Source organism: Uranotaenia lowii, chromosome 2 (assembly GCF_029784155.1).
Source record: "Uranotaenia lowii strain MFRU-FL chromosome 2, ASM2978415v1, whole genome shotgun sequence".
Lineage (NCBI taxonomy): Eukaryota > Metazoa > Arthropoda > Insecta > Diptera > Culicidae > Uranotaenia > Uranotaenia lowii.
Window position 1 is genome coordinate 425,349,794 of NC_073692.1, and position 26,459 is coordinate 425,376,252.

A 26,459-nucleotide genomic window follows, 5' to 3' on the forward strand; every position below is an offset into this window, starting at 1 on the left:
CTGACAAAGAAAGCGTTGTAAGTATAGAACACGATCAAAAAATTAATTTCATTACTGATCACTCATTAAAAAATTTTGCTTTAATTCGTCCAGTCAGCCAATCGACTTCCGAATCCCGATACCAAAACAGTAACGCGGAAAGGAAGTTGTTGTGCTTGGTGGCCGAACATCAACGAGAACACGTGGAAACGAGGAGCCGCGAAGTTCCGATCATAACGGGCCAAAGGTAGCGACACGAAGCGAACGGACGAACGACGATGATGAAGAACTGCTTATGAGCATGAGAGCATAAGGTAGGTACTAAGTGTCGGTCAGGCCAAACACGAGAGCTTCATCATTACTAAGTGCCAACATTTTGCGAGGCCACGATCGCCTGGCTCATAACTAAACCAGTTGTTGCGGTTTGGCTAGTTTGGTTCGGGGGAAGCCTCGGTCCTTGTTCCGGGATTTCAGTTAAGAACTTTTCCGACCAACCTCTGGGCTGGTTGATGTTTCGTGGCTTGTTAACGAATCGATTGCAAAGTTGAGCTGAATCCCCGTTCACTTGAAGGTGGAGTCGACGAGAGGTTTTATTATTACCGATCGTTTGTAGTGTGTTGCTCCGAGGGGTCGCAAGGGTCTCTGCTCTGGCAGCCGAAGCGTTGATCCGTCATCCCGAAGAAGGGTTCGAGAAATGACTTCCTGGCGGTGGGAGGCTGGACGAAGTGAGAAAACGAAACCATCATCTGAAAGGGTCAGTTTGGGAAGTCCGCGATTCACTGCTGTTGCCTGGCGGTTCAAACTTGATGATCAGTTATGAAACGTATAGTTTTATGCATTTATTTGCGGCTGATCAGGAAACTGAACTCGGATGTGGGGTTAATAAACGGGATTGGTAACTTGCTTCAACAGTTTTTTTTTTGCCAACCTAAAAAAAAACTACAAAAATTATGAATTTTTCTATATATGTTTTAACGACTGATTTCCTAAAATACTGTTAAAAGTTAAATTTAGAACGAAATTTTGTATTCTTTTGGATTCTTTATCGAACTACGATTTATTGACCAATAACCGAAAATTCATTTTGTGACATGTTCTTCCATCGGCAAAAAAAAACCCCCAAACTTCCGCTAGGGTGTCGATTGATGTTGATGTTGTCCTCCTGTTGCCCGGCTGGGCTGTCAATGTGCGACCAATCGGCGAACGTGTACGCGGCAAGATCTGATCGATGTGATAATGAATTTAGACATCACACTGAAAAGCGGCAGTGACATTGACAAATTGCACAGATAGAGAGCGAGCGCGAGCGCGCGGGGCCAAAATCCTGACCAAAACTGTGCAAACAACCGAATGTACAAATCTATGTAGGTACCTACCGCCAGTTAGTTAGGTTAGTTTAAGCTCTTAGTTTAAGAGGAGTGAGAGGGAAGGCGCTTGAGGGTTTGCACCTTCGAACCCATTCAGCTATCGAGTGGTTTTAATCAACCTTAACCTGAAATCGACACACGTTCGACAACATAACGATAGCTACTCGAACTGGGGGGTTTCCAAAGGGAGCTCGAAAATTGCGGAAGGTTGGGGATGAATGGCGGCATAAAGGTAAAGTTGTTTGTATGCAGATCAATATTTGCAGCTGACGGTGACTTTACCTTTTGGTTTGTCATTTTGAGTCAGTCTTTAATGAGCTTCAGAATATGTGGCGCCCGCCATTAGATGACTAAAACTATTAACCTTACGAAGGATTCCTCCGGAATGAACTGTGAAATTTTTCTGGGAAATTTTCTAAGCATTTTGAACCGTTTTTGAATTTTGTTGGAACTTACTGTTTCGAAATTTATTGGCTCAAACTACCCAAAACCGTGAAAAAAGCTTTAAATTCTTGATCAAAATAAACTTTTTCTACAATCAAAACCAACAAAAAAATTTTAAATATCAGAAGCTTTTCTATATGGACCATTTAAAGAGAAAAATATTCATGAAGTGATCTATTTCGCTTTTCCTTACCCTTCGGGGGGGAGGCAAACTAAAAGCGCATACTGTAGAAGAAGAACACTAACTTTACAGTTTAATTTTTGCTCTCTCAAATGTTTGAATCTTTTAAGAATTTAACATATCTTTCAATAGAATATCTTAAATTTTCAGAATTTTCCGTAAAAAGTAGAATTGAATATATGTTCCGATGTGATTTTACCAAAATGATCTGAAACCTCATTATTTTTTTTTTACCTTGTATGTAGATGTAATTTTTACACACCTTTAATCAAAAGCAGATAACCCTCAAACTGGACAGATACGATATTTTGATTTATATATCAGTCATTTCTAACTTCAACATTTTCAACGTAAAACCCCTTTCTTCAGCAAATTTAAGCCGTAAGGTTGAATAAATCGCCAAACAAACAAAAAACCGATGAAACTTTTTTGGGTGGCTAACGAAAGTACCCATCCAATTATTCAATTGATTATCGTTTTCGAGCAAAAATTTTAAATCAGCAGTGCAAGTTTCATGTTTTCCATTGACAAACATATCCTCACTGGAATTAGATCCTATCGGCTTTCCTGAAATTTTGGCGACATCACATTAGCGCCAACTAAGGGTTAACGAGTTGGGGTCCATCCTCTAATTCAAACACTTTTCACGCACACTCGTGCACCATTGCATTTTACATTACCGTAAACAATATGAACACCATCATGGTGTGAGTGAAGTGGCGTTTGAAATTCATTGATTCAGCACTGATTAACTGATATAACACTGCACCACATTTCCATCAACCTTAGGTTCATGTTTAACTGTTTAGTAAGTGATTGATACACTGGTAGTGATGGCGCTAGTATTCAAAATTTACTCCACGTGTTCTAATGACACGTTGAAAAATATATTGAAATTTCATTATCTACCAAGACAGGTTTCATTTTTCTGCGTGCAAAAGTATAAGTTACTATGGTGTTCAATTTTTGTTTTGTTTTCTTTCCAGTGAAAAAAGGTCCCGATGATTGAAATGTACTAGATTCTTTAGGCTTTGAAATTTGAAACATGTCTACATTTGAATATCAACCCTTCAAATTTAAGGATAGATTCTAATCATTGGCATTAGGAATAAACAAAATTACTTCATAGTAGATTTGAAATTGAAGTTTAATTTTTTTTTTAGCAAATGTTTAAAAGTCATAGATTTAAAGATATTCAAAGCAAAAATGTTCTTAATCTTATTGAGGAAAAAAATCGCAGTTGTTTAAAAAAGGATCTTCTGGCGGTAATCTAGGCATTTTTAATTTATTTTATTTACATAGTATTCCGTCTCACGACATAACTTAACGAACATAATTCCTAAAATTCACTCGGTCCATGGCAACCGTTCTCCAATTTCTCGGGCACTCCACGTTCGCCAGATCACGCTCCACTTGGTCTAACCACCTCGCTCGTTGCGCCTCCGCTCGTCTTGTTCCTACCGGATTCGTAGCGAACACCGGTTTTGCAGGACAGTCGTCCGGCATTCTCGCAACATGTCCCGCCCAGCGTATTCGGCCAGCCTTCACCACCTTCTGGATACTGGGTTCGCCGTAGAGTCGCGCGAGGTCGTGGTTCATCCTTCGCCTCCACACTCCGTTCTCCTGTACGCCACTGAAGATGGTTTTTAACACTTGTCGCTCGAACACTCCGAGTGTACGCAGGGCCTCCTCGAGCAATATCCATGTCTCGTGCCCATATAGAACAGCCGGTCTAATGAGCGTCATACATAGGTTACACTTCGTGCGAGGGCTAAGTCTACTCGACCGCAGTTGCTTGTGGAGTCCATAGTAGGCACGACTTCCGCTGATAATTCGCCTCCGGATCTCACGGCTGGTGTCATTGTCTGCGGTCACCAGTGAGCCGAGATAGACAATGTCTTCGACTATCTCCAGCTCGTCGCCGTCGATCGTGACCTTGTTATTTCTGGACAAGCGGGTTCGGTCGGTCTCGGATCCGCAGACCAGCGTGTACTTCGTCTTGGACGTATTAATCATCAAACCAATCCTTCCTGCTTCGTGTTTCAGTTTGCGGTAGATCTCCTCTACCGCCGCAGATCATCTGCCGACTATATCAGTATCATCGGCAAAGCAGATAAGTTGACTGGATCTGTTGAAAATCGTGCCCCGCATTTCGCCCACCGCTCGTCGAATAACACCTTCTAGCGCCACGTTGAACATCATGCAGGATAGACCATCACCTTGTCGAAGCCCCCTGCGCGATTCGAATGAACTCGACAATTCACCCGAAATCCACACACAGCTCTGCGTTCCATCCATCGTAGCCTTGATCAGTCTGATCAGCTTCCCGGAAAAGCCGTTCTCGTCCATGATTTTCCATAGCTCGTTACGGTCGATCGTGTTGTATGCGGCTTGGTGTTCACGGCATTTTGGAGGATTTGCCGTAATGGAATATCTGGTCCGTCGTAGACCGTTCCTCCTTGAAGCCGGTCTGATGACTTCCCACGAATCTGTTTGCTTGTGGCGTTAGGCGGCGGAGTAGGATTCGGGACAGCACTTTGTAGGCGGCATTGAGGACAGTGATCGCTCGGTAGTTCTCACAGTCCAATTTGTCACCCTTCTTGTAGATGGGGCATATTACCCCCTCCTTCCACTCCTCCGGTAGCTGTTCTATGTCCCAGATCCGGACTATCAACCGGTGTAGGAAATTGGCCAACTTGTCCGGGCCCATTTTGATGAGTTCAGCTGCGATGCCATCCTTCCCAGCCGACTTGTTTCTATTCAGCTGGCAAATGGCTTCCTTAACTTCACTCATCGTTGGGAGTGGCTCCTCTACGTCGTTGGCTACGCCGGTGATGTACCTTCCCCCACCGTCTTGATCTCCTGCATGTGCGCGCCAACGATTTGTTGGAGTGTCAAACAATAGTCCGACTATCATGATACTTAGAGTTCTTTGCTGTTTCCTAACACCGGAACGTGAGCTATTATGAAAAAATCGATAAATTTGTGTGCGGCTATCCGCGATGGCAGGTAAATGTTTGACGTTTTGTAGGACAAATGTATGGCCGTTTTCAAAAGCTTTCCAAAAGCTCTCTAACTAATCTAAACTTTTCTATGGAGGACATGGTGTCGCTAGTGTTTGCTTAGAAAGCGGTCAAAGTGTATTAGATGAATGCACTGTGACTCTATAAAAAATAACTCATAGTCCAATCTTTAAAATCTTTATCATTACTGTTTTTTCAGTGCAGTATAAAATAAGGTGATATTTCAAGCAAGGAAGAATGACCTTAATGGGTTAAATTACTATAAAAAAGGAAAAAAGGGATATTTCAAATATCCGAAATAATTAGGATAAAATGTCGTAAATTTTAATTCCTTAATATTTAAAAAGAGACCGATGATAGGTCACAAAGTCAGGAAGGTTTAGTTAGAATCTAGGATGTTATTAAATTGAAGATCGCAAATAAATCTAATCCGATAAATTCAACAAATTCACTTCATATAGGGTACTTCTGAAATAAAAAACTGTATAAGCGTGTACTATTTATAGCGTGTCTACTGTAAAGAAAAAAAAAGCATTCTTCATTAATAACTAAATCTCTAGTTTCACATACACTAAAAATTTACAAATTATATCAACAACAGTAAAAGATACACCAAGATCAATAGAATGATCGAACCAAATAGTACCAAATTTAATCAGTTGAGGAAAGTGTATCTAAAATAACTTGAATTGAATCCATCGTTCTGTGTAAAACACTCCCCAAAATGTGACGATTTGGCTCGGTACTAAAAGGTTTAAAGTACAGTTTATAGATCTGGTCTAGAAAAATATTTTGAAATTTTTAATGAGTACTGTGTACAGTTGAGCAGGTTCTTTGGTTTGCTTGACCAAAACCCCTTTCTAAAAAATTTAAAAAATTTATCAAAAAATGCTATTCAGAAACTTTACATTGGTCCAATCACATATCTTTATATAAAATGAAGTTCGTTTCCAAAACAAAATTAATGATTTAAGGGAAATAAAATACTCTGTTGTGGTATGAGCCTACTTGGTTGAATGATTCGACTGAATCAAAGCAATCGAAAGATTCCTTTTAATTCAACCACGGTAAATGAAAAGTTCATATACCAGTATTTCGATAGCAACTTACTACCTTCTTCAGTGAACGTTTTCGATTGAATCGAAAACGTTCACTGAAGAAGGTAGTAAGTTGCTATCGAAATACTGGTATATGAACTTTTCATTTACCGTGGTTGAATTAAAAGGAATCTTTCGATTGCTTTGATTCAGAAATAAAATAATTTGGAAATGAATATCTTTGCAAATATGTGATTTTTTTTTGTTTTTAGTTGAGGAATTTAAGATTTTGGCTGGCAAATGGTAGACAATGTGCAACACGAGGCCCCATAATGGTCATATCACCTCTTATTCACAACTCCTATCTCAACCTCCCCGTGGTACCGGCTGGGATGCGAGTAACCTAAGAGGAGATCGGATACCCAACCCCGGTCGCATGCAAACTGAGGGCGCTTGCAGGGGTGGCGTGCAACAACAACCGAGCTTCTGTTCTCAGGAGAGGCTCAAACAGCGTCTGTCTCGCAGCGAGCGGCTGAATTTATGAAATGCAGCTCCCGCCAGCCCGCGGGATAGGGACTTTAGGCTAACAACCAATTGCTCCCGATTTATAAAATTGTTACGGAATCCGAAAAAATGACTGACCTGGAACTTTGGCGACGACTTTTAGCACGAAAACTTGGACACGAATTGGAACTTGGAACGTTTTTAACCCTTGCCCAACATGGCAAGCTGGTTCAACTTGCTAGAGAAGCTAGCCGCCTCAAGTTTGAAATTCTGGGACTGAGCGAAGTCTATTGGCCTAACACTAGAGATCACAAGACACAGTCCGGGCAAGTATTGCTTTACTCTGGCATACGAGGAAAACACGCTACTCGGGATCGAGGAGTTGGTTTCCTATTAGGTAAGCCTGCAGGCCCGTGCGACCCTTATAATATGGGAAACGATAAACGAAAGAATAATCGTAGCCAGATTTAGAACACGGGGTTAGAAACCTTACAATGCAATGGTCCAGTGTTATGCGCCAACTGACGTTGCCGATTTGCAGGAGAAAGAGCAGTTTTACAGTCAACTGAACAGCGTGGTGGAGAAAATTCCGTAGGGTGACATTCAAATCCATTTGGGCGACTTCAACGCAAAGATTGGCTCCGACAATCAGGACCTTGAGCGCATCATGGGGCGCCATGGCATAAGACAGATGAGCGAAAACGGAGAGCTGTTTGTAGAATTTTGTGGCAACAACAACATGGTGATCGGTGGATCGCTCTTCCCCCATCGACCAGCACATAAGGTCACTTGGGTATCCCAAGATGGCCGAACAGAAAATCAAATTGACCACATCTGCATCAGCCGAAAATAGAGAAGGAGCCTTCTTGATGTCCGCAGCAAACGTAGAAGCATCTGACCATCACCTCGTCCTTGGCTAGATACGACTAAAAGTTGCCCGGGTTTTTTTTTATTTTATTTATTTATTTATTTATTTTTACAAGATGGAAATTTGATTTCAAACCATAACAGCCGGGTGTTTGCTGCCGTGAGTGGGTTCGTCCCACTAAAACTACCTTGGGCTTCGTGTGCCAGATGTGCCCCTTGGTTTCACCCTATGATACTACATCAAGGGGTAGGCTGTGCTCATGCACTTATACATCTCACCCTTTTCCTCTTTCTCAATTTTTCCTCAATTTCTCCTTGATCATCGTTCTGCTTTATCCTTTTTCTCCTTTTTCCTCCTTCTCCTTTTCCTCTATCGCCAACTTCAGATTGGTACGGAAGACCCCGAAACGTGTGCCGGTTAGGTAACTCATTCATAATAACTCACGCCCGTTACAGCAACCACTTCCGCAGGATTCCTAACCATCAAGAGTTGCGCGTGTCCAACGGCGCGAGGAGAAAGTTGGGTGTCGATACGACGTCCGCCGGTTGGAGAATCCAGAGGTGAAAAGGGCATACCTTGAACAGCTTGAATCCTGAGCTTCGGAGCTGCCGACAGACGGAACAGTCGAAGAACAGTGGTGTGGAATCAAGAATGCCTTTATCACGACGAGCCATGGTACTCTCGGTAAAGTTTGTGAAAGAAGAAGTGAGTGGATGTCGAATGAAACTCTGACGATGGTCGATGATCGGAGAATGGCGAAAGTCGGAATTGAGCAGGCATGTACCGGCTCAGTCAAAGCAGCCGCCCACTTATACGATATGCGGAACTGGAAAAGGCAGTTAAACGAGCTTGTAGACGAGATAAGAGAGCTTGGACAAACTCCCTAGCCAAAGAGGGAGAAAGAACCGTCGCCAATGGAGATATCCGATTACTTTATGACAAGGACTAATGCTAGAATACCGCTGAAAAAAAAGCAGGTCAGTTATTGACCGATCGAACAGATCAGCTCAAACGGTGAACTGAGCACTTCGAACAACTATTCCAAGTAACGAATAGCGATGGCCAACAGAATCCACAGCTCGAAGCGCCAACAGTAAGTCAATGGCGTCAACTTGGAAGCGCCCTCACTTGCTGAAATAAGGCTGAAAAGTCCATTCTTGCTGAAATGCTGAAAGCCGACCCTGCACCGCAAATGTTGCACCGTCCTTTCGCTGACATTTGGGATACTGCAACATTCCCGGCCGACTGGATGCAGGGTATCCTCGTTAAGGTCCCGGAGAAAGGAGACCTGCGGTTACTGGCGAGGCATACCGTTGATCTGTACAACCCTTAAAAGTACTCTACAAAGTGATCCTGAACAGGATCCCGAGAAAATCGACGCTACACTCCGACGGCAACAAGCTGGATTCCGATCCGTACGATCATGTGTGGACTACATCACAATAATGCTTTGAATCATACTGGAACAATTCAACGAATTCCAGGACTCTCTTCTGCTGGTGTTCGTTGATTTCGAAAAGGCATTTGACCGACCGAATCATGACACATCTGGGCGTCTTCAAGGCGACGAGGAGTCCTAGAGAAACTAGTCCGTCTCTTCGAAACACAGTACGAGGTATTTTCGTGCAAGGTCTTGCACGACGGTGTCTTGTCTGATCCAATCCCTGTAAACTGGAGTGAGACAGGGATGTATCTTATCACCGCTACTCTTACTTATCGTAATGGATGAGATTCTGACTGGATCGATCGACTGTGCACCAAACCGAGGATTGCCGTGGAGTCTATCAACAATGGAGCAACTGAACAACATTGACCTGGCTGACGATATTGCATTGCTCGCCCAAAGGCAACAAGACATGCAGAGCCAACTCGACGACCTCACCGAAAGCTTCGAGGCAGCAGGTCTCAAAGTCAATGTCGGAAAGGCCAAGTCGAAGGAGATCAACACAGGAAATCCCTCCAGTTTCATGGTAGGTGGACAACAATTTGATAAGGTGGAGTGCTTCCAGTATCTTGATAGCCAGATAACGCCTGATGGTGGTACTTGGAAAGACATCGAACCCGGATCAGAAAAGCCCGATTTTCATTTGCGAGTCTCCGGAACATTTGGCGCTCACGTCATCCACGCTAGGTGGCCTGGCAACTGGATCTCAAATGAGGAGCTACATCGCTGGTGTCATCAAAGGGCGCAAGAAATCGAGTTTCGGGAACGTAAGTGGAGATGGATTGGGCACACGTTGCGAAAAGATGAGAACGAGATTTGCAGAGAGGCGCTTGAATGGAATCCAGAAGGACATCGAAAGAGTGGCGGCGGAATACGAACTGTCGATGACTGGTCTTGACTGGGACCAAATGAAGACGCTGGCTCCAGATCGTCAACAGTGGAGGTCTTTTACCACGGCTCTATACACCGGAGGATCAGTGCGGGAACATTTAGTTAGTGAGTAAGATGTTAATCATGAATATGACACATATCTTCTGATGAAAGTTGGTAAATCGCCGCGATGTTTTGTTGTTGAATTTTATCGACGTTTTTCGGCGAGTTTTACAAATTAAAAACATTTTTTTACCAGTTGTCCAGACGTTTCGAACTACTTCGACATTTGCTCCTCTTCAGTGGACACTAAAATATATTTTAATTAACAAATTACATATATTTCCATAAAATCTGAAGAATGTGGTCCTGTGGAAATCCAGCCGCACTAGATACCATCGAAAATTTCCACGTTTCATATGAAACTTGGAGAAATCGTCATTTCAGTCTACTCTAGGATGAAACGTTCAGCATGTCAGATTTCTATTTGGGAACTAGGATGAAAAAAATAAGTTATTGATTTTCCAGAACCAACTACATGGTACATGGTTGGTTGCTTGAATATTGATCTGCAGCCAAGTTATAGTAAGCCGAATGTTTTCACAATCTGAACAATAATTTTAGCAAATAAAATCATTTTAACTTTTCAATTCTAATGAGACTTTTGTGAATGTGTGGATTCCATGATCTACCATAGAAAAAAAAGAGTTAAAATTTTCAATAAGTTTTGTTACTATACTTCAGTTTCCATTTGGAGGCATTATTTGACAATCAACTCTTCCTTTCATTAATTTTTTTTTTATTTTTGTTTGATTTTCGTGTGAAGATTGGGCAGGAATGAATAGAGATGAATTTATCTCATTGAATTTTGTTAGATTGTTTCTATTTTTACCACTTCGTCATTCGTTCCTAGACAATTCACACCAAAATGAGTTGGTTGTTTTGTTTACCGTCGATTCATATAATTATGCATAATCACTGAAAATTGTTGTTTCACATCTCTCTTCTGCTATCACAATTCAATTGCATGGGAAAATCTGCGGTTTGATCAATTCCGACATCTCTCTCATTCCACGCTCAATGCAACAACAAAGCACGAACCCCTCATTGACACCCATCGCAACCGGGAGATCTTTTTAACCCAATTTCTCCATCTCCATCCAATTTGTCTGCGACAATTGGAGCAGGTGATTCAACTAAAAGTTGTTTGCTTTACACCCGTTCCGGAAAGTTATAATTTCCTCCCATAAGCCGCTAATGACTGGCCATTATCATCACAACTCTGGCGGAACTCCACGAATCATTTCTTGGCTGCTCGGTGTAGTGTGGAGTAATCGAAAACACAAACTGCGGTCTCCTGGATCACGATTATGATTCACTGATATGATGACGACAAAATAAAATTGGTGCTATGTGGCAGTCGTGGAGCTGAGCGAGTTCTTGAGCCGCAGCTGAGCTGTGTGACTTATCTAGATGTAATTAAGTTAATGAATTCATATCTTGCTCAACGATGACGCCCCCAGACGACGACGATGGACGCGAGACCAACCTGTGGAGTTGTTTTCCGCACTCTTGTTCCGCGATTCGATTGCTCCACGCGATGTGATGTTGTGACTGCGGCGCTCTCTTTTGACCCGGTGTTGATCCGCTGACTGACTGCGCTTGATATGCGATCTTGTTCCACTTTAGCGAAACAAGCCGGAAGATTAGCGCACCTCCTGCCTACCTCTACCGGGTGATAATTGCTGCAGCGCTGATGGATGTGCCGTGTCATCGATGAAGAATCACCCCCTAAATTTACGAGGAAAACTGGGAAATTATCATTATTCTTTCCCTAAAGATTAGCTTAAGGGAAAAATAATTCATTAAAAGCTTGAATTCGTTCTACTCCGAAAACCTGATCCAAAAGTGGGTCAAGCATCCCTCCTGACATACTGGCAATTGGAAGATTATGAAATCGAAATTCCTGACTATGCAGCCAGCAACCAAATTCGCCATTGTGAACTGGTTGGATGATTCGACTGATAGATCACGACCTCGTGGGCATCATATCGGGTAAAGGCTCACTGAGCCCTGGGAAGTATTTTGGAACTGAATCGACCAGCCGCTCGCTGCTGCAAGGATGATGTGGCAGTCAGTGTTATGCCATCATATTTAATCATCTCTTCGCGCCTCCAGTCGTGAATTTTTTGACGATAGACTAAATACACATAACACCAGCATTCATTGGGAAGGTGAAATGAAAAACAAAAAAAAAACAATTGGAATATCTATGCAACGAAAAGAATTGATTAGGGTAGGAGAGCTCTCTAGAGATTTGCTTAAGCCAGTGAGCATAAACATCGACCTTAGCTTAGCTTGCTTGAACACGAAATGCATAAACTTGTTTCAATTGGGTTTTTTTTTTTAAATTTATTTTTTTGAAATTCTACTGAATGCTTTGTTTCCGTTGTGTTGGAGTTATTTTTGAGAGGTTATTATTTCTAAATTTTTTTAATTTATCGTGTTGATAGAACACAAGCTTGACAAAATTTTAACCCTTCAAAGTTGCTTTAACCCAGTAATCGATCACTCTACCTTACTACCCGTTAAATCTTAATCCCCCATCGGCTCAATCAGCGCACAGATCTGTTGACAGTTGATGGGATGATGACATGTCGAGGAAAGATCATTGGGCTTCTTGAGAAAGGATGATCTGCTGTTGTTGTTGATGTAATCTAGTTTAATTCGTTGTGGAGTCACATCTTCTGTAGGCCATTGGCAATTCATTTGCATGATTTTCTGTGTTGTTCGATGAAATAATCGTGGATGCAATAGAGGTTTAAAGGTCGTCCAAAAAGTTGATTCGAAAGATAAAATAATTTTTGGCTGGTAACGTTGAGGTTACAATTTAATTTTTTGAACTTTGAATGTGTAATTTTATTGCATATGAAAATAATTGAATTTAAAAATATTTTTTGTTAAAAAATTCTCGGTATGTACTGAAATTTGAATTGTATCGTCCTAAATTCATGAAAGTAATGGCAATTGGTTATCATTATCGGATTATGAAAATACAAAGACCTACCGTTAAGAAATGTTTGTTTTTGAACCGTACGTAGTTGGTAAGGAAAAGTGTTCCAATATGCGCCTATCGGGTTAGATGCACCTACAGCTATTAAAATGGCGCACAAAACACTTTAATACACTATAAACAGAAGGTGTGAAACAATTTTGTAAATTTACGAATTCCCATTTTTTTGTTTTTTTTTTTTTTTTTTTTGACACTTTTCGATGTACCATCAACCAGGGCAACATGAAACACTTTTCAACTTCAATGACATCTAAAAAATCTACATCCACAGATAATCATACTTTTTATGCATCAAAAGTTTTAAGGTTTATGGAACATCCAATTGACGTAGTCAGAAAAATTATTGGTTTCTTCAGTTTTTTTTTTTAATTTTCTAAAAAATGCGATTTTCACTAAACTTAGAAAAAGAGGTAACTTGTAACAAACTTAGTTTTTATGAAAAAAAGGTGTATGTAATTATCCTTTTTGATAAATTGTTTATGCCATTACACATTAAAACACCAATTGCAGTTATTTTTGGATCTGTTGAAACTAGTTTTTAAAATTTTTTTGAATATAAAGATAGTGTATACATTTAAGGGTTAAAAAATCATACAAAAAAACTCACTACCTGAAATCAGAAAAATAAATGTTTGGATGAATGAAATTTCAATGTCGACAAATCATATTCCGCCACATGGAAACGAGATGTACAAGGTGTCTCTTCAATTTGCATTTTGATGCACGTTACCACAGGCAGGTAACTGAATTAAAAAAATGTTTATTTGAAAAAAATTTTTGATTGCTCGAAAAATATTTTTACACCAACAGTGTTGGTACAGGATGATTAAACCAGAAAAGAAATGTAGGTGATTTCATTTAGCCAATCCGTTATACTGGGTAAAGTTTTTTACGGTATCAAAAAATGAACATTTATTGGTTTATTTTTAAAAATTTTGAATGAAAATGAAAAACTTTAAAATACTAGCTTAAGATAAGAGAATTTATGTCATCAGTATTTTGTAGACATTAAAAGATAACATGCAAACATTATATTAAATTCAAAATTAAATCAGTGCTGTGGTATACACATGTAATAATTGGACCTTAGAAATTTATACGCACAGAAGCTCTAAATAAAACTTGGGCGCTTTTTGTTTCTTCTTTAGTTGGACATCAAAAGTTTAACAAATAAAAACTTCTATAAAGGTTTAATAATAATTAGAAAGTATCATAAGAAAGTGATTTGTATGCCATCATCATTATTGTTAAATTCCCTTTTAAAACAAAATTTATCGGGTGGCTTCCTGGCCAAAAATTTTACAAAGCAAGTTGGCAAGAAAGTATTTGATCTGGCAAGGTATTTACAGCTGCGGACGAAAAACCCCGGTTTTTGTGAAAAACCAAACCATTGACTCCGAAATGAACAAGGAGAAGTGCCTTAAAAACGTTTTTTTTCGTACATTAGATCTCACAAAGGACCAGTAAAGTTTTCGCCAGATTTGGCATGCTGCTGCTGCTGCTGAAAAGGACATCAACCTACCCAACTGCCCTCAATTCCGCCCTATCGAAAAATGTTGGGCAATTGTCAAGCAGAAGATGAAGAAGAATAGTAGGATGACTCGGGATGAAACAGAGATGAAGAGATTGTGGAACAAAATGGCCGCTGAGGTCAGCGAATAGGGTGTCCAAACTATGATGAGTGGTACTCGACGAAAAATTAAAAAATTCATCAAAACACTATCGGAATAATTTCTTATTATTTTCCTTTAAAGTGCAATAAAAACCCTACATTTTTATTGAAAAACATTTTTATTTCGTTTACATAGCTCCGAGATAGTCCCTTTTTAATGCGTCCAGATTTTGCGTGATCCATGCTTTAATTATTTATCTAATAAACATCTTCAGAGAGAATTAAAGATATCAATAAAAAATTATAAATTTCTTTTGAATGAACAATTTCATCAGTTTTTAGCATTTTCTATGAAATTAATAAAAAAAAATGCTGCCAAAAACTTGAACTTTAGACAAAAACATCAATTGGCGCGAAGGGTGCTTAATCGGTATAGCGCACGGCACCCTTCCAAATAAACGAATTTCAAATCAATTGGCGCGTTAATATCTCACGTTTTGAGGTTTGGAAACTTTGACAACTTTTTAAGTTAAATCGTATTCTCGAAAACTGGAAGATATTTCAACATTAAACCCTTCTAATGAGGGTCCAGAAAAATCAAATGAGGTTATCTACTGTACACTCAAAATTTTTAACACTTCATAAAAGGTTGATGCTCAAGTAAGGTTATTCTTGACTCAGAACTGATGTCAAAACCTTCAAAACTTATCCCAGATTTTTTTTTTTATTCAGATTTTAAAATTTTCTCAGTTGTTGATAGGAATTATATTCAAAATAGAAAATTTGAAATGAGATATCACTCATTTCGGAGGATCTGTTTCTATGTCTTCAAAATCAAAACTATATTTCTGTTTTTATTTTCATATTTTTAATTCAGATTAGATTTCTTGATTTTTCGAACCATTAGAAAACAGAAAGAAATGCTGTTCGAAAATCACCGTTCAAATTTGGATTCGCATTTTTTTAAAATTTGGTTCATGATTCTGAAAACTCATATGCACTTCCAATATTTAGATGATAATCTTTCGAATATGAAAAACATCCTGAGTTTTTGTTTCATATTGAGATAGAAGATAGAAGTTCTTAAACATTACTCTTATACACAATTCATAACAGTATGGATGGAAATCTGAGAATCAGATGCATTTTCAAAATTCATATGTTAATTCAGAATTGCAAATCGGGTTAAAAAATGTATGATTCAAATAACGGATTGAGATTGAAACCCAAAACATCAGAATAACAATTAAAGATTCATGATTGAGGACTCTTAAACAAGTATCACTTCTTCGCTCTTATTTAAAGTCCTTATCTGAAATCGTTTTGAAATGAAGCAAACTCAATGTTTTCTAGAGCCAAATAAAAAACTGAAATCTTGAAATTGGATCAAGTTTGCTAAAATCAGATTTGAACTGCAAAAATTTTTTTTTAGTTTATTTATGACACTTAACCACTAGACTGCCTCAAATTTGTATGGGAAATTTAAATCCTGTGAAATGTTATACGCTGCAGTCTTAAATTGATCCTGGGCCTAGTACAAGATCTCATGCCAAATTTGGGCCTGATCGGACCACGGGAAGGGGTCGCTCAACGAGCCTGAAGTTTGTATGGGATTTTGAGACATTTTGTTCGAGAGGAAGATGAAAAACCAGTTTTTCTTCATCAACTTTTGTCTCCTTCGACCGATTTCTTCCTAAAACGGAACATAACTGGACGATTTGTGATGCCGATAAAAAGATAAATTTTCGAAAAACAGGTCCATTTCCAGTATTTTCACGTTTTTCTATAATTTTAGCTGTAGTTTAAACAAAGTACTTCATTTGGTTTAAAGTGTTTTTCATAACAAAAAATAATGAGGTTGACACGGGAAGTTATTTCCGTAGGTTTTAAACTAAAAAAAAATATACATATTTCATTACTAACTAACAAAGAAACTGCTCAACATTTCACATCAAATTATTTTTTGTTGGAGATTTAAATTTTTTTCGATGTGCCTCTACTACCTTCAATAAATATTGCAGTTGTTCTTCATTTTTGGTTATTTTACCATTAAATTCCGAAATCAATGTGACACCTCTTTCGGAACAGTCGTTCACTACGGTTACCATATTTAAAACCGTTTTTGAAAGAAATCGGCCGACAGGAACCAAAGTTGTTGATGAAAAACTGGTTTTTTTATTGGCATCACAAATCTTCCAGTCATGTTCTTAAGCCCCTGGTTATGCAATTTTTTTTTAAACTGTCAACCATTTTTCCGCCCTTACTTTTTTCCGAACTATCAAGTGAACATCATCCAAACTCAAATAATAGAAAAACATTAAAAATTGCAATCGAACGCAACAGAAATGGTTTAACCATTATTTACCGGTCATTATTTGACGAAACGGCATGCATTTCCCATTGAGTATTCTGGTCGGAAATTTAGTCGCCTCATTGAAACAGTGATGATTATCACCCTTAAAAAAGTTAGCCAATTTTTGAAGCTTAATAACTTTTTTATCTTAACTTTTATTGAAATGCAACTTTGGGATGAAATATTTGTCATAGTTCAGGCTTTAAGAAAACCCGTTTTTGAAAGAAATCGGTCGAAGGAAAAAAAAGTTATTGAAGAAAAACTGGTGTTTCATGTTCCTCTCGAACAAAATGTCTCAAAATCCCATACAAACTTCAGGCTCGTTGAGCAACCCCTTCCCGTGGTCCGATCAGGCCCAAATTTGGCATGAGATCTTGTACTAGGCCCAGGAACAATTTAAAACTGCAGCGTCTAACTTTTTCAAAAGTCGGGTCATTTGGGGCAGTCTATTAACCACCTTGTGGCATTCGTTTCTAACTGCAAAAGTGTAATCTCTAATTGCTACTTTAGACAGCTTATTTTATTTTCATCAATGATAAAGTAAGATTTTAGTTTGAAAATTGGATCTTGAATTGAGGAAAGTTTCGTTATTGCATTGTTAGAGTCAAAATGTGATAGAATAAAATCGGACACGACACAAACTCCGCCACTTCCATGAGGTAGTTCTTCCTACAGCCCTGAATGTGTTGCTAATTTTTGAAAACGTTTTCGTTGAAATAATCGATAACATAAGTATTCTGCTTAAATGCCGCATAGAGCCTGCTTTTTTTTTCTAATTACTGATAATCTTATTTAAAGACAAACCGTTGACTATGACTTTTGAGAACTTCAATAAAGATGATTTCAAAATTACAAAAAACCTATTAAAATTTAAAAATCTTCTCAAAATCTTTTCAATTCATCTTAACTTCTTTGGGGTACATTATATGGATTGAATAAGTTGCCCTCGTTTTTCTAAGTGTTCGATATACAAAAGATAATTTATATAAATCCATGTTTTCTTTTTCAATTGGAAGTTTAATGTTTTCAGAAAAAAAACATACATCGTATATGTTCTTATTGAAAAATTCATAAGGGAAGGGCTATTGATAAATCTACAAAGTTCTGAACAATGAAAATATACAGCACTTAAATAATAAATATTATATCATATAGGTTTGCCCTCATTTCCAGATTTTTTTTGGTTTTTCTAAGAATTAATTTGCTTACAGTTGACAATAATGCAAGAAATTTTAATTAATTTGAATTGATAAGTTAGTACCTACAAAAGTATTTTTTATTTCAGATCTGATATTCATTATAATAATTTATTTTAATTGGAATATTGTATAAAGTTTTTGGCATTTGTGTAAAAAAAGGTTTGATAATAATACTTCATGAATAATAGAAAAGATTCTGTTTTAAGAAGTTGAGTCTTGGTATAAAGTAGGGTAACAAATTCTATTTTTAATAAAACTTAAAGTGTTCTACCGGTAGTTTTTGCTCAAATTAAGTTTTGAACGGTTTTTTCGTTGAACACACAGTTGAATAGGAAAAAGAAAAAAAAGATTAACAAATATATTGTTTACATATTTTTTGAGCATGCCAAAATTATTTGGCACATGTGTCAAAACGGTTTTTTGATACAACATTATCTTATATTTGAGTATACAAAAATTGTTTAAAACTAATAGAAAATGACGCAAAATTAATAACAATGGTAAGTTTTAATTCAAAAGTATCAAGCCGTTGAAAAATTGGAAAAAAGTGTTTGATTTTGACAACACCTAATGATCGAAAGTGTTGCCAAACGAGAATAGGGCCTTTTCTTAACCTTCCAAAGCCGTTCGCTAAATATCCGTTTCGGGGAAATATGCGTTGTAATTTGATTTCGTTCTCCTGGCTGTAAATGTTACCCGATTTTGATGATATTATATTCATTGTGTAGGTAATTTATTCTTATTACTCAACATTTCAAAATAGAGTCGTATTACCAGGATTTCAGAAACTGGTTCAGAAAGTTAAAAGTCCGAAAAATCAATTTTATTTTTAAAATTCTCATAACTTCTGACAACTTTTCTGTATTTAATTATTTCATTGATGTTTGAAATTGTCAAGAATCCATCTATCCGACAATGTATAAATATGTTGGGGTCCAATGAAAGTTTTTACCGCTATGACAGATCTTCCGGTAGAAAAAAGTCTTACTTTAAAAAAACGACATCCAGTTTTTGCTTTGCTTAGCTGTATTTCATCTCTCAATGAACCGATTTTAAAAACTCAAATTTTAGTTTTTTGGCGTTAATTTGATCATTATTTTCATAGAACATACTTGGTCTGTCAAAACTAACAGTTCATCAGTATATTGGAATGATGATAAAGATGTTTGAAATGTGCGCTTCGGGTCATATTGACCCGAACGGCTTTGGAGGGTTAAACATTCTGAATATTCAAGCTACAAGTTATGCTTTATCATCAGATAAACGCAGAGCTAGATCAAAACAATAAAAATATGGATAGAATTTCAGAATTGGGAGCTTGGACACAGAATTTGAATTACATATTTTAAAATTTGAAGAAGTTTTGCAATCGTATCCTGTAGATAAGATGGTTTAATTCAAGGGTAAAAAATTAAAAAAGTCAAAAATTAATAAAACTATAATAAAGAAGCCCTTTGGTAACAAGCCTATTCTGCAACTCTAAAGTTTTGCGCCGGGTTCATCCTTAAAATTCACCATGTTTAAGAAAAAACTCCAAAATGAAATTGCGCATTGTTGCTACGGATCTTGAAAGATTTAAACTAAACCAATACTAGCGAAGATCTACGCTCGCAAAACTATTAGTTGCTAAGTTTGACAGTAGTTAAAAAGTTGAGAAAAAAAGAAGGAGAATTGGTAAAAAATATTTAATGTATGTATGTACGTACATACATATGTATAAGAACCTACCAGTGCAGTGGCTGATAGGTCTTTCGACCCGAGGCGGTACGGGAAGTCTCGATCGCACATTCAAATATTGTTCATGCTTAACTTTTCAACAATAAATGCAGCACAACCAAGGGGTCCGTTACCACTGGCTTGAGACAGGTTTTACTCATCTTAGTTCCTTCCAACTGTTCGAAACAAATAAAGAATCCTGAAAAGGCACCTAAGTAACCTAATCATGATTCCACATTTGCCGAGATACTCCGGCTGGCTTGAACCCACAATCAATTGTATACCAGTTTTCCGATCGTTTGATGTCCTGTCCATTTCCTCCGCAAAACCCCATAATAGAGTTAAGCTATTTAACATGTAGTTATTTATATCGTTAATCATTATTTAAACTTACCACACCATCAATGCAAAAGAAATGATCACGGATACTTATCTTTCTGTAGCAAACTTGTAATTTCCAGATCACAGTAAGCCGTGATTCAGACGACATTTATAGAAAACCGCATGCACAGATAAGGAAAACAACCGAAATCGATGGGGAGTAATTTTCTTTTTGGCCAAACTATTGGCGGACTTTTCATAGAAAACAGTGACAAATTTGGGGGCAAATCTCTAGTGAAAATGGCTCATTCACAAGATCACCCATGCTGGGGGAATAACTCGTTTCACTTATAACAATATCACTATCATAAAATGTATTGGTCGCCAATGTTGTAATCTTCCCTATCAACCAAAAGAAACTCGCTCTTAAACAAACTCAAAGGTAACTTTTAAAACATATTTAATGACACATTTTACAGAGCTCGAAAAAAACACGTGCGATGCTCGAATATCATTTGGCTTTTATTGCCTTCGAAAATCATCAAAGATAGGATCAAATGGAAATTAGAAAAATCGAAATTATAATTTTTATGCCAAATGACATCACATGCATAAAACGTCAATATCTAGAGTTATCTTGAAATTTTTTGAGAATTGTTTTAAGCAATACTACGTTTAGGCGTTTTGAGCATTTCGATTTTTCCGATTTCCTTTGGTTTCCCCTTTAGTGATGACAAAAACTCACTTACAAAATTAATTTATTGCAGTGGATATTTTTTCGAGAACTTAATCCTTTTGATAATTTTGTTACAATTATTTCAAACATGACGATTCAAGAAAAAAAGTGAAGTGAGTTGTTTTCTAAGGTTTTCGAATTGTGAAATAGATGAAAAGATACATTCGATAAAACTGAACGAGTCAAAGTAAACGAACAGTCAAACTGAATTTAGGTAGGTAGGTACCTTGCATATGAGACAAAAATTTTTTTGCATTGATTTTAACATTCTGAGCATACTTTCTAATATTATAAGCCATATTTGAAGCTGTTTCGTGACGTTTTTTTCTGCCAATATCGAATTTGAGCGACGAAACAGTAATGGTTTCCAGATAATAACCAAATACATCCCTAATAGGGCCAACCATCAACAGACGTTTATTTTTGTCTAATCATTTCTCACGAGAACTAACGCTGATTCGAACAACTTTAAAAGCCTTTAAAGTGAATTAAATCGTTCTTGCAGTCTACTTTCAATGCTTTCATTAGTTTTGTCACGATTTCTGCCGGCTAAATCGGCAAATTGTTAAGAATTATCGCCTTACTCTCGCTCGACTCTGTCCAATCAAACCCGGGTGCAAATGTGGGAAAAGTGCAAACGAAAGTGAATCACTAGGCGTCTCCATTGTTCTGTCGTTTTCTTGCCATCCTGTTGGTGAAAAAAAAGTCTTCAAGAAAAACCGCTCGATAAATATCATATGACCTGGAGCATTCAACGAAGACCACCCAGACATTTTCGCTTGCAGTCACGTTTGTTCATTGATAGCCGGGCGCTTCCGGATTTGGTAAGTTGTCGCCCGGTCACTTTCACCCACGACGACCAACCAAAGACCGCTGACCGATTCGAGTGGCTGGCAGAGCTTTTTATGATAGCTTCCAAAGTGGTGAATAAAACACGCTCTGCCCGGTATAGGATCTTTGAAAGTGCTTGTCCAGCCATTAACAAACGGCTTATTTGAATGTTTCCTGAAGGTATTTAAAGACTAGTAAGAAACTTATACATCACTAAACTCAAACATAAGCTAAGCAAATTTTGTCAACAAATTCAATTATTTCGATCACACCAGAGTGAGCAAATTGGTTGATCACGTTGCTCCGAATAATTTCAGAACCAAAGTTTCGAACAGTCACTTATGGCGGCTAATGGTGACATCCTTAACTTGTTGTTTCAAACTTTTCCCGAGCAACTCTCTTGCACAAATAAGCATAACCAAGTGCATCCCGATGAAATGTGTTGTCTTCCGCTTTCTGGGGCCCATACATCAACATCAAAGTGAATAATTTAGTGACACACTCGAGAAACTTTTGGTATCCAAAGAGTATCTCCCCCTATTCTGTTGCTAGTTTTCCAACACCCAACCAACAACCAGACAACAACATTGTTAACATTCTTCGCCATAACTCCCAGAACGTGGTTTTCGCGCCTTTCGGGTAAACGGAACTTTGAAACTAGGTAGGTATCTGCTATCTGAAGCGCAGTTTCCAAAATGGCGGTAGCATCTGTAACCCACTTTGCTCAACCGGCAGCAGCAGCAGCTATCACGTGAAAAGTGTCGCCTTAAAAATTGAGTGGCTTTAGCAGAGTTGCCAGTTTCGTCCAAACGTTTCATGGGTAGTTCCTATTTTATGAAAATAAAAATACAAAACTCATGAGTTCAGAGTTACCGAATATTGACCAATTGATTCTCACATCTCTGTTGTACTTTATATAATGAGAGCATTTTTAAATAAACTACTTTTTAGAGCTTTCGAATCTGCTGTCTAGGATTTGAGCGTCTATTGAAGCATAGATTGTATGTAAAAAACAATTTCAAAACTTTAAGCATTTCTGTAAATAATAAAAACTAGCATGAATTCACACTGAACTTCCAAGAGAACAGGTAGCATAGACAGAGTGTCGTTGCTTTAGAAGACCGGAAAATGGTGGTTCGAATCTTGCGTAGGCCTATCAGCATTTTTGGCTTTTTTTCCTGATTTGTCTACTACACTGAAAATCTCATCCTAAGCCTTGCAATAAATCTCACCACAATCCATTATAATAGAGCTTTTATCCTGTTGAACATGACAGTCCTTGTCCTGGATATTCGGAGACGCTCTTCAGCTTCCTTGAAGAAGCTCTTTCTTGTTCAAAGTGCAAGATATACATTACCGAATGTCCTGAGTTACGCGTGAGGAAGAGGAGGAGATTTCGCTAGAGGAACTTGCTAAGCAAATTGCTAAGTCCCTCCAGTTGAACAAAGCTCCGGGACCGGATGGCATCCCTGACGTAGCAGTGGAGGCTGCGCTCATGAAACATCGTTAATTGTTCCGGTCTTCACTGCAACAGTATGTGGATGAATAGGTTCTCCCACACTTGTGGAAGCGGCAGCGAATGGTGTTCCTGTCGAAACCGGGTAAGCCACCAGGTGACACATAAGCATATCGCCCGATATGCCTCCTGGATACTGCTGGAAAAGTACTAGAGAAGGTGTTCCAGAGCAGTATTCAGCTCTACACCGAAGGTGCGAACGGCCTATCCGATAAACAGTTTGGTTTGGTGGATGCCATTAGACTTAACATCGAATGGGCAGACGAAGCCAGTCTAAAGGAGAGGAGAGGAGACCGGATTTGCGTAGTATTCACCCTTGACGTGAAGAACGCCATCAACAGCATCAGTTGGGCAGCGATTGTGTCGTCGCTCATTTGTCTAAAGATTCCGGCATATGTATATCTGTAGGATGATGGAGTGTTACTTCCGTAATCACCAAATACAGTATATGACCAGTGAGGAACTGGAAACAGTGAGTGTCTCGTCAGGGGTTCTACAAAGATCGATACTAGGCCCAGTATTGTGGAACATCGTTACGACGAACTGCTGAGACTGCGTCTCTTCACGGGAGTGAGACTTGTGGGAATCGCCGACGACGTGGTTCTGCATCGGGCCCATCAACCGAAGAAGTCCAGCTACTCGCCACAGTAGCGATCGAGAAGGTGGAAAGTTTGATGCGCTCCAAGAGCTTGCGTCTGGCTCATCACAAGACCGAGATGGTGCTGATCACAAACCTGATTTCAGCAAAATCAGGGACGATTGCAGCTGGACTGTGTGCAATCGAATCCAAGCGTGCGATAAAGTACTTGGGAGAGATGATCGACGACCGGATGACCGGACGACCGGTTTAACGGCCCACGTCGACTACGCCTTCAAAAGAGCGGCAATGGTGACAGCAGGCCTCTCGCGGGAAGGAGGGTCTTTGCGAGCGTGATCTCGTCCATTTTGCGGTACAGAGTAGGCAGTGTAATCTGCAGAATCTCTGCAGCGTGCAGCGGCTGATGAATCTGCGAGTTATTAGCGCATACCGAACAGTGTCCTTGGTAGCTACTAATGTTATGGCGGAGGTCATGCCAACCTCGGTCTTGTTAGAGGAAGATATCTTCTGCTATGAGTACAAGCACATGTCCGTTGTGCGGAAACATGCCAGAGATGCCTCAATGTCCAACTGGCAGTACCAGTGGGACAGCTCAGAACGCAGCCGGTGGACCCCTCGCTTGATCCCTAACGTCGGATATTGGCTGGATCGGAGACAAGGAGACGTGTATTTCTGCATGACGCAGTTCTCGAGTGGTCGCGGTTGCTTCATGCAGTACCACTATCGGTTTATACATGTGGCTTCGCCATTTTGCCCAACCTGCGGTGACACAGTTGAGGCACCAGAGCACGTAGTGTTCAACTGTCTGAGGTTCGAAGGGGTACGCACTAACGTGCTTGCTGCCTGCGGACCAGACACAACAGTCGACAACATCGTGCGGAGGATGTGTGAGGATGTCAACACTTGGCGCGTGGTTAGCGATGGGTTCACCCGGATCATGACTGCCTGCAAAAAAGTTGGAACCAGCACCAGTCCGCGACCGGTGTGTAGGATGATTCTTTCGTCGGGGAGCTTCTGAGTATTTAGTGTGCGTCCGAACCTAGCAGTAAAGCATACAAAGATTAGACTCTACCTTCTGCGTATGCCGAGCTGCCTGAGACGTCGCATGCGTGTGTAGGAATCTTCACCGTTACCATCGCGAAGTATCCGAGTAGAACATGTCCTTTGCGGCGTAGGTAGCGGTAATAAGACATGACCTTCTCCGCAGTCGAACTCGTAGGGGGAAGAGCATTCACGCCGCTGAATACTCTCGGATAGAGTGGTATCAGTCAGGATGATATCACCGTCGGGATTCATCTGAGTAGTTTCGTAAAGCTCCGGAAGAGTGCTGTGACCAGAGATATGAAATGTTGATTTGGAACGCGAGGAAAACACATTTAAAGCACACTGAAATTTGCAGAATTGTGCGCTGGAACGGGCGGAAATTCACCAGATGTACAACAATTCATCATATATTCGGCAGAATTCATCAAATGTGAACAAAAGTGTGCGGCAGAATTCATCAAGGGTGCAGAAAAGTTCACCAGATATGCGTTCCATTCGATCTATCTTTTTGATTTCCCTTTCACATGGGATTCGATGAATACTTCATATCTCTGGCTGTGACAGGCGCGTGTCCAAGATAAGCTGCTCCTGAACGGCACACGGACGGACAAGGAGGAAAGAGCCTCGAGCCAAACCTAGCGGAGCCAAGATCTCAAGTCATTAGAGGAGAGGTCATTGGTCTCTAGCAGTGGGATCCTATTTAGGTGTATGAATAGGAAACATTATTTTTAACACCAGGTGGTGTCGCTATTTGAGAAATTATATGCTAGTTTAATGCCATTGCGGTGAACTTTTTACGACGAAAATTCTTGATAGAAGAATTAAAGATTGAAATTAAATGATGGATGGATAAAGCAGATGCTTAGTAGGAGAAAATTTATAGAAGTTGAAAATGAGCCAAAAGCATATTTTATGGAAAGCTTCAAAGGTGCGTTCTAGACTCTTTGTCCCGCATCAATTGGGAGAAGTAATAGCGAGAGGCGCAATAACGTTCACCCATACATCCAACCCGATGGATTGGCAAATCACGAGCTTCCCAATCGGATATTTGAGAAATTGAATAACCTTCAAAGTGTTCCTGCTTTTTTCGAATCAAAACGCTTAAAGTTCTTAAGAAAATTATTTCGCATTTCCAAAACACTGAATTGTGACAGAAATAATCTTTCTTGTGTATTTCCTGATGAAAAAAAACTCTTAGAAGATTTGTTTTAATTCTTGGCATAATGCATAAGATGGGAGTGTAAGGAGTTTTTTCGAAAAAAAAAAAGCAACACATTGTTAGTTAAATAGCTTTTGATTGCATGGATGGATATTAATGAAATTTACAGTGAAGCTACCTAGTAATGTAATGCGTACGTGCACAAAACTTTGTGACAAACTCTCCAGTGGTTTTTGTGATATCGCTAATTACTGAAGTTCATTGGCCAAACTTTTTGGGCAGGGTCGAGAAAAATTCAGAAATGTAATTGTAATTGTTATTGATTCATTATTCAGTGACGATAACCTTGCTGTAAAATTACATTATACCAGATCAAAGAGATTTTAGTGAACAAAAAAACAATGGAATTAATAAACCTTATTTGGAGGAAATGTCTCAGTGGGGAACCCGAAAACAGCTGGAAATCAACTATTCGACCAAAATTCATGTAGACAATCGATCGAGAAGTCCTAGAAAAATAGTTAGCAAAAAATTTTATTAAAAAGTAGATGTTTTATTCCATTTATTAAAAAAGTGTTAGAGTT